The sequence below is a fragment of the Galeopterus variegatus genome, unplaced genomic scaffold (genome assembly GCF_000696425.1).
Source record: "Galeopterus variegatus unplaced genomic scaffold, G_variegatus-3.0.2 Scaffold2571, whole genome shotgun sequence".
In the NCBI taxonomy this organism is placed as follows: Eukaryota; Metazoa; Chordata; class Mammalia; order Dermoptera; family Cynocephalidae; genus Galeopterus; species Galeopterus variegatus.
In genome coordinates, this window is record NW_007728682.1 from 226,989 (window position 1) to 235,501 (window position 8,513).

Sequence of the window (8,513 nt, forward strand, 5' to 3'; positions counted from 1 at the left end):
GAATTGATTAATTAATTCACCACGTTAACTGATAGGAAGAAAATCATATGATTATTTATAAAAATCCAAAAAAAACCCTAATGAAATTTGATGGCCATTCATGGCAAAGTCTTTACAGATAAGAATAGAAGGAAACTCCTTTAATCTGATAGAGACAAATTCCAAAAACCTACAACAAACATACCCAAAAAGCATTATTTATTTTTATTTTTATTTATTTATTTATTTTCTACAAAGTTATTTTATTTTACTAAACAAAATACTGGTTTTTCTTTTTGAAGTTTTTTTTTTTTGAAGGAAAACATCACAAATTAAATGTAACATCAATTGATAAGGAACAAATTTTACACTCAAAGATTAACATCCTTAATGCAAAAAGAACTCTTAAAAATGAATTAGAAAAATCTAAGCAGAAATTTGGTAAGGACATGAACAGATAAGTCACACACCCTGTAGAAACACGTGTGGCTAAAATCAGAACATGCTAAGATGTTGTCGCAGGTGGTCAGGTGGGGCAGGGAGACAGGCTGGCTCCTCGGCTGCTGTCTCGGGACCCTCTGGGGTGGTTGGCTCTATTGCTTGCATGGTTGTGTGGGCAGGGGCCGACTGGTTCTTTTAAAGGTATAAAAAGTTCATTATTTTAACTTAATGATATAGGTTGGGAGTTTATCCTCTGACGATTAATTCCATAATTCTTCTCTGTTTTCTCACCTGGAGTCTACTCAAGCTGACATTTACATTGCAAAATCTTTGATTTGCCTTTAGTTGTCTTTCTTCTCTGATTACTTCTTCTTTTGGGCCTCTAGTTTTTGCTGTTTTGCTTCTAAGTTTTTCCTTTGGTATATTTTCACTCCAGCAAATGCTGGGCAGAGAATTAATGTTTTTGCTGCCAAGATATGCAGCAACAGGGACGTGTGTTCCAGAAACTTCCAGTTCATGGTGGACCAACTGTGAATTCACTCCTAATCAATGTAGGCCCCCCAGACAAGTACATGATGAGAGTGAGCTGGAAGGTCTGACAGCTCCCGGCCGCGGAGCCTGCCATGCCTGGCCGGTCCGCAGACCATGACTCCCACAGTCCTCTATTTTTTAAAACTCGAAAAGCTTCAAAAATTTGAATGTCATTCCTGCTCAGGGACATGCTAATCTCTGTATCGTTCTAAATTTAGCATATGGGCTGCTGAAATGAGCATGAAAGCATTATTTTTAATATCATGGAAAAAAGATTACCTATTAATACTGCCTTCATTCAGTATTATAACTGAGGTTCTACTCAATATAATAAAGCAAAACTAAATAAATAAAATCATAGTAATAATCACCGTATAATAACACAAAACAAAATGGATGGAGTTTGTAAAAAAAAGGAAGGAAACTATCACTATTTTTTGATAAGACTATTTACTGGAAACTCTAAAAGACACATTTTAAGAATTAATAGGAAAGTTTATGTAGATTCTGGAATAAAAACAAATGTAAGACATTAATTGTATTTCTATACATCAACAACAATTTAAAAATTAGATATTGAATTTTAAAAATGTCACTCAGGCACAGAAACATAAATAGCTACAAATAAACTCAGTATAGGTACACAAAATCTTCCTGAAGAAAATTTTAAAACCTTATTGAAAGACATTAAAAACCTAAATGGTGAAATACCCCATGTTAATGGGTTAGGAGACTCAATAAAATAAAGATTTCAATTATCTCAAATTAATGTATAAGTTCTATGCAATTTCAATCAAAATCTCATTACATATTCTGATGTAGAAGTGATAAGATGATTTCAAAATTTTTACAAAAGCAATGTATGAGAACTAAGATGGTCTTAAAGAGAAGCAGGTATGACTGCTTACCCTTCAGGTATCAAGATTTATCATAAAGCTTTAATAATTAAAGCAGAGTGATATGAAGCATGGTTAAAGAGATAAACCAATACAACAGAAGAGAGAGACTATTATTCCCAGATGGCATAATATATGACAAACATGGTACTGTAGATTACTGAAGATAATCAATACTGCTGTAGCAATTGGTTATCTATTGGTGGGACTGGGGGACAAAATTGGGTTCCTACCTTATACTGAACAAAAAAATTCCACTTTGATTAAATGGGGGGAAAAGTATAGAATTTAACATGGGAGAATATCCTTGACTTTAGGATATGGAAGGATTATTTTTTAAAGAAAAAGATTAAAAAGTACAAAACATAAAAGAAAAAAAACTGATACATTTGTCTCATCTCTTGTCCATGTAACAATTCAGGTCTTACCCTACGATCACCATAGTTTGGTCAACTTCAGGAAAAGGCATGATGCCAGAAACAACTTCCTAACTTCAACTCCTTCTCCTCTGGCATGGCAGCAATACTACAGGACAAACTACAAAATAAAATACAGATGCTGAAGAAAGTCTGAGAAGAGACTACAGAGAATGAGCATATGGAAAAGGAGAAGGGAGTAAATCAGAAGAGTTAAAAGGGAGGTTTGCAAACCCCTTTCAACTCTTCAAGACCTCATCAAGTCTTGACGGTGGCTCACTATTGGAGGAGTCTATGTGTACATTATGACTATTTTGAATCTAGACTAGAGGATAGAGGATTTCAGAAAAAGTCATTACATGTTTATCACTTGAAAAGGAAGTCATATGAACATTGCTTTCAGTTCTTGATCTGCATCTTAATCATGTGAATAAAAATCAATGCCTATAATTCTATATGTAAAAGTAGCACATAAACTTTGTTGAAAATTTTTCTTGTAATCTATTTAACCTGGAACAACCTAGGTTGTTCACCTGATTAATAGTTTGCATTAATAATCAAAACAATCGATGAATCCTATTGAGCCAATTTTATTAATTTCTCTACGCTGAGAGAGACTGCGAAAAAAAAGAATTCAAGTCTGGAGATTTTTTTTTAATCGGTAAAAATTTTTCCCACTTAAAAAAATTAACCTTTTTAAAAACAACACGATAGAAATGTGCTCCCATGCATGATTGTTAGGAGTATGGAAGCAGTTAAATAATGTACGCAATGAGACAAAGTAATTTGAAATGATCCTCAACTATTTGAAGTGCATTTTTCCCCCAATGGTAAAAATCCATTTAGGTTATGATTGCTGTATGATAAGTAGTTAGCTGAATTAGTGAAAAAAAGAACAGAGAGAGAGAGAGAGAAGAAGAAGAAGAAGAAGAAAGAAAAGGTTAATTGGAACATATATCAAAGTTAAATAGCTCTTATTCAGGGAAAACAAACTTGATCTTAATTGCTATTAGTGTTTATTAAGAGTCTCACTTTATTAGGTATTTCATTTTCAAGGATTTCTATTTTCAGATTAGAATCTGGAGAAACGTCATTCATCCAGCTTAGGCTCCATATGCCCAAGTATCACTTCTATTTGAAGGCAATTCTCAAAATTACCATCATAATTACCAGTAGGAAATAATTTTCTTGAGGTTGGAATTTGCAGATCCAACAACTTTAGGGACAGCAAATATCTTACCACGACATGAGTTTATAAACTAAGGATGATGCAGGCAAGACACAAAAAGAGGACAGAGAATTCTTACAGGTTAATAGTCTGGTTACATTATATTTCCTTTCTCCGTATCAATGCCTGAAATTATACAGCAGATACAGATATTCACTGCAAGTAAAATATGTCCATGGACCTATTCTCATAGGAACAGCCATCAAATGACCTCATGTTATAAAATAATATGTCACCAGTAATGAAGGAAGAGTGGATTGCCAGCAATAGTTTATACCTACTGAAATATCCACAGGAATTCCTGGATCATTGTAATATTTTGAGATTATTCTTTTTAATTAAATGTGAAATATTGGTTCTCCACTTAAAAATAAATATCAAAACATATTTGAAAACAATGCTACAGAAAAATGATTCCAGATGTTCTCTGAGAAGTTGTGAAAGCCCATTGGAGAAATACTGATATACAGTGTTGTAAGTGTGTGTATAAGTTAAATCTATGTGTATACATAAATTTATGTATATCATATACAGACAGACACACACCCACACACACTCATACATAATGACAGGAAAATAAACCATAGTAAATGTGGAAATTTGGAGAAAGAAACTGATAACTCTCCATAAACAATTTGCTAAAGTAAATCACTGACGTTAATGGCTGAGATGAAACACACAAGGGAGCAATTAGGGAGAGTAATGCAAAGGCAAATAAATAAGAAAAAAACTTCAAGCAAATATAACGGTTCTTCAATGTTGCTAAGTTTCAAGAAAAGTTAGTTTGACTAGTTAAATCTCAGGAAGGAGCAGTATTATGATCACCTTCAGAATCCAAATGGAGTTATAAGCCAGTAGTGATCAAAAACAAAAATAAATGTGGAAAGCATAAACTTTACAAAGTAGCTTTAAATAGATCTTTAGAACAAATATTAAGGTTTAACATTTTTCTAAAAGAATTAATTGATAAAAGAAATGAAATATGACAATGATTATTTGAATAAAGCAGTGGAAAATAGTAAATTAAATTAAGTTAAATATTTAATTATCTTTTCCAACATACTTTTTTAAAAGTTGAGAATACCTAAGAAAAATGAAAAGCCAACAAAGATTACTTATTTCAAAATAATACTTATTTTTTTCTAACTATAAAAGCAATAATTGTTTATGGCAGAAAATTTGAATGAATAGAGAAAAATAAAATCTCAGTTCAACCCTCTGTAAGTGGAACTATCCAAGGGAATAAATAAATTGTACATAGATTAAAATTAAATTTAAGTATATAGATTGAAAAGTAACAGATAAAGGCAGTTACTAATACAAAAGCCCGGCAAAGTGGCCAGATAGAAAATTAGCATACAAAAATGAATAGCTTTCCATTACACAAACAAAAACAGATTATGTAAGTATTTTTAAAAGATCCCATTTACAAAAGCAATAAAACTTTTTGAGTTATAAATAAGTAATAAATTATGACATAATCTATAAAACTTTACTGAAGGATCTAAAAGAAAAACTTAGTAAGTGGAAAATAAACCATATTTATGGATAGAAATGCTAAATGTTGTAAGTATTGTAATAACAAATGAGTAGGTAAATTAAATAAAATCCCAATCAAAATCCCCACAAGATATTTCATGTAACTTGATAACATGATTTTTAAATTCACATGGATGATTAAATGCTTAGGAATAACCAGGACAATCTTGAAAAGAAAGCAAGCAATAGAGTGATGCATTCAGTTAGACATCAAAACAAGTTCTGGAGGTGTAACTGAAACAGGGACAAAGCAGCATGGCACAAGACAAAACAGACTTACCTATACACCTGAGTGTAGTTCTGAACTTTCCACTCTAGAAATGTAGAAAGTCCAGAACTTTACTCAGGTATGCACAGTAACTTAATGTGTGACAAAGCCAACATTTTAAACCAGTGGAAAATGTTTTGGGAAAATAAAAAGGTACAGAAGTGGAGTTCTACTTCAAATCATTAAATGAAATAAGTTTCAGCTGAATTAAAAACTTCAATAAAGGGCCGGCCTGGTGGCGCACTGGAGAGTGCGCCGCTTGGGAGCACGGCGGTGCTCCCGCCGAGGGTTCGGATCCCATGTGGAGACCAGTTCCCGCTCACTGGCTGAGGGCGGTGCAGGCGCAACACCGAGGGTTGCGATCCCGTTCCTGGTCCCCGTTACGGGCGCGACACCGAGGGTTGCGATCCTGTTACCGGTCAGTAAAAAAGACAAAAAGGAAAAAAAAAAAAACCTCAATAAAAATATTAACGTCTTCATAATTAATATGGTGGAGCGTATTTATGGTTTTGGAGGTAAGAAAGGCATTAATTAGCAAAACAAAAAAAGCAAAGGCCATAAAGAAAAAGATTAATAAATTTGTCTAAACTTAATTTCAAATAAAAATATTAACGTCTTCATAATTAATATGGTGGAGCGTATTTATGGTTTTGGAGGTAAGAAAGGCATTAATTAGAAAAACAAAAAAAGCAAAGGCCATAAAGAAAAAGATTAATAAATTTGTCTAAACTTAATTTCATTGCTTTTTTAAAACATTTATTTGTACATATATGTGGCGTATGGTGTGCTGTTTCAATCCATGCATATACCGCACAGTGCTTCACTTATGGTAGGTAGCATAATTTGTACCTATTAGTCCATCACTTTTCCTCCACTCCGCCTCCTGTAACTATTATTCTACTCTCTAATTCTGTGAGAATCACTTTTTATTTTTTAGATTCCACATGAGTAATATCATGCAGTATTTGTCTTTTTGTTCCTGACTTACTTCACTTAACATGATGGTTTCCAGTTTCATCCACGTTGCTGCAAATGATAGGATATCATTTTTTGAAAATAGTAAAATACCTGGGTAGTATTCCATTGTGTATATATACCACAGTTTTGTTATCCATTCATCTTTCGATATACATTTAGGTTGATTCCATCTCCTGGCTATTGTGAATAGTGCTGCTATAAACATTACAGTTGTCTTTTGATATATTGATTTCACTTCCTTTGAGTATTTAACCAGTAGTAAGATAGCTGGGTCACAGGGTAGATCTATTTTTAGTTCTCTAGGGAAACTCCATACTGTTTTCCACCAATTTTCACTCTCACTAGCAATGTAGGAGAGTTTCTTTTTCTCTGCATCCTCACCAGCATTTGTTATTTTTTGTATTGTTGATAATAGCCATTCTAACTGAATTGAGATGATATGTCATTGTGGTTTTAATTTGAATTTCGCTAGTGATTAGTGGTGTTGAACATGTTTTCATGTGCCTGTTGGCCATTTGTATGTCTTCATTTGAGAAATGTATGTTCGGGGCCTTTGCCTATTTTTTAATTGGATTATTTGTTTTTTGCTGTCAAGTTGTTTAAGTCCCTTATACATTTTGGATATTAGTCCCTCGTCTGATGGGAGCTAATATTTACAAAATGTATACAGATAATCAATTAATATCCAGGAAAATATACATGCCATGCTACTACATATTTTTATGCATACAGTTTAGTCTTGGTATCAGGTGTAAGTCCTCCAATTTTGTTCATCTTTCAGGTTTTTTTCCCACTATTTTAAGTGCTCTGCATTCCCACATACAGTTTAGAATTAGCTTTTAATTTGACAAGTAAACCTGCTGAGATATTGTCTGGGATCGCGTTGAATATATAGGGGAGAAATGACTTCTTTACAACTGTGAGTCTTTATGGTGCATGAAAATGGTATCTCTATTTAGTTCTTCAATGTCTCTTCAGCAATAGTTTGTAGTTTTCAGTGTACAAGTATTGCACATTTTTTGCTAAATTTATCCTATATTATATTATTCATTTTTATGCTATTCAAAGCAGTGTTATTTTAAAAAATTTAATTTTGTGGTCTATAGAACTCAATTTTTGTGTATTGAACTTGTATCCTGTGATCTTGCTGAACTTCCTTATTAATCCTATTAGCTTTTTTGTAGGTTCCTTAGGTTCTTTTTTAAAAAAACATAATTACATAATCTGCAAAAAGAGTCAGTTTCATATTTTCCTGTCCAATCTGTAGACATTTTATTATTTTTCTCCTGCCTTACTAACTTGGCTAGGACCTCCAGTGATAGGTGTGAGATAGAGATCAAGAAATGTTTTTTTCCCCATAGGCATATTCAGTTGAGCCTGTTCTATGTTTGAAAAGGCCATTGTTTTCCCCTTTGCACTGCAGTGTCACCTTTGTCATCATCGGGTGACTATGTACAAATCTACTCTCGACTCTCTATTTTATATCAGTTAGTCTGTTTTGTCTCTCCATGCAACAATATCACACTGCTTTATAGTCAGTTTTGATAAGTGATAGAGTAAGTCCTCCAGTCTTGTTTTTCTTCTTTCACATGTTTACATTGACTATTTTGCATTTACATAGACATTTTTGAATGTGTAGGTCTACGTTCCCCATCCACAAATACAATCTGCTGGGATTTTGATGAAGATTATGTTGATTTTATATGTCAGTTTGTGAAAAATTGGCATTCTGAAATGAATTTAATCTTCTAATCCATGAATGTGTAATATGATTTGTATTAGTTTCCTAGGACTGTCATCACAAATTACCAAAAATTTACTGCTTAAAATAACAGAAATTTATTCTCTTACAGTTCTGAAAATGAGAAGTTCCAAATCAAGATGTTGGTAATGCTATGCCTCTTGCAAAGCTCTAGGGAAGGATCCTTCCTTGCCTCTTGTAGCTTCTGGTGGTTCCTGGAAATCTTTGGCATGTGGCAGCTGAGTGTCCAAATCTTTTTCTTATAAACACACAAGTCATTAGATTTAGGGATCACTCTAAATCCAGGATGATTTTATCTTAAGATCCTTAATTAATTAAATCTTCGAAGGCCCTGTTTTTATTTATTTATTTTTCCTTTTTGTCTTTTTTCGTGTCCGGCAACGGATCGCAACCCTCAGTGTCGCACCCGTACCGGACTGGGACCGGCAACGGGATCGCAACCCTCAGTGTCGCACCCGTACCGGACTGGGACCGG

General features: G+C 33.4%; 1 pseudogene; it reads right to left on the minus strand.

Moving 5' to 3' along the window:
• Positions 1-761: 761 nt before the first annotated feature.
• LOC103598327 lies at positions 762-938 on the minus strand (annotated as a pseudogene).
• Between the last annotated feature and the right edge of the window lie 7,575 nt (positions 939-8,513).